We start from the raw sequence: 1,688 nt of genomic DNA, 5'->3' as shown, positions 1-1,688 counted from the left end.
TACATACATACATACATACATACATACATACATACATATAAACATAAAAATATATCCTGTGATGGTTAATTCCATGTTTTAACTGGGCTAAGCCACAGGATACCCAGATGTATAGCTAAACATTATTTCTAGTGAGTCTGTGAGGACATTTCTTAGTACAAATAAGATCTGTATATCAGTAGACTAAGCAAGACACATTGCCTCCCAACCACAGGGTGGCCTCAACTAATCGATTGAAGACCTGAATAGAACAAAAGGCGGAGTAAGAGAGAATCCACTGTGTCTATGTGACTGTCTTCAAGCTGCGATATTGGTCTCCTGACTTCAGGCTCAGACTTGGAATGGAACATACATCATCAGCTCCCCTGATTCTTAGGCTTTGGGAGTCTGCCTGGAACTAAACTACTGGATCTCCCGGGTGTGCCCTTCCCAGCCTCTGTAATCCTGTGAACCAATTCCCATTGATACTGAGTCTCTGGAGAACCCTAATTAGGACCTATATGTAACTTCATCCGTTATGTCTTTTTGCCCTCAGATCCAGTTCCTGCACTTCTCCTACAGACTGTGTTTCCTGGTTCCTTGCCAACTGGCTTCAAGAGGGCTTTTACCAGTGGGTGTTTGATGGGATAAAGGGAGGAAGGTATAAGCCCAGAGGTTTTCCTCTCTCCTGCTCCACTTCCTACCAGTGATTTTATCTCCTCCAAATTCTAGCTTCTTTCCAAGGGCCTCTATTCCCATGTTCTCAGTTCCTGCTAGATATGGTTCTGAATTTCTCAAGCTCTGGGGGTGGAAACAGCTTTCTGATGATACGAATTCCTTATTGCTTCGCCATCCTTTGTTTGGCCTCTGGGATTTCCCATCACGTGTGTAACTGTTTAAATACCTATAGTGACTCACCGGCTGGCTGGACCTGACTGAAACAGTATACAGATAGAAGTTCGGGAATATATCGGAAGGTGAGGAGAGAGAAGACAGGTGGCTTAAGCGACCTATACTTCAACTTCACATAGGAGGTCAGTAGACAGTGCTTAAAACTGACAAATCAATAAGCAGCAGCATACTATACTACTTATCTTCATGAAGATTCCTAACAAAAGAATATAAATCTGGAACAGTTAAAAGTGTTGCCTCAAATAATGGAGACGGTAAAGAGACCTGTGGTTGCCAGGAACTCAGGGGGGAAGGGAGAGATGAATAATAGATGAAGCACAGGGAATATTTACGGCAGTGAAACATCTTGTAAGACAGTGAAATTCTTTGAATCATGGCATGGTGCGTTTGTCAAAACACACCGAACTGCACACCACAGTGAATGCTAAGGTAAACTTTGGTCTTCAATTAATAATAGTTTTGATATGGGATCATCCGTTGTAACAAATTCACTACACTGACACAAGAAGTCTACAATAGGGAAAACTATGTTTTGGGGGGTAGGAGGGAGAACAGGGGAACTCTGCACTTTCCAGTCTTTTTTGTAAACCAGCTTTTTATTTATTTATTTATTTATTTATTTATTTATTTATTTATTTATTTATTTATTTATTTATTTATTTATTTATTTATTTATTATTTATTTATTTATTTACTTTTTGGTTTTTTTTGGAAATAGGGCCTTTTATTTTTTTATTTTTTATTTTATTTTATTTTTTTTACAGGGAATTTATTTTTTTATTTTTTTTTATATATGA

The sequence above is a fragment of the Herpailurus yagouaroundi genome, unplaced genomic scaffold (genome assembly GCF_014898765.1).
Source record: "Herpailurus yagouaroundi ecotype Mexico unplaced genomic scaffold, PumYag 67854, whole genome shotgun sequence".
NCBI lineage: Eukaryota > Metazoa > Chordata > Mammalia > Carnivora > Felidae > Herpailurus > Herpailurus yagouaroundi.
The sequence above is the reverse complement of the archived record's forward strand: the minus strand, read 5'-3'. Positions refer to the sequence as shown.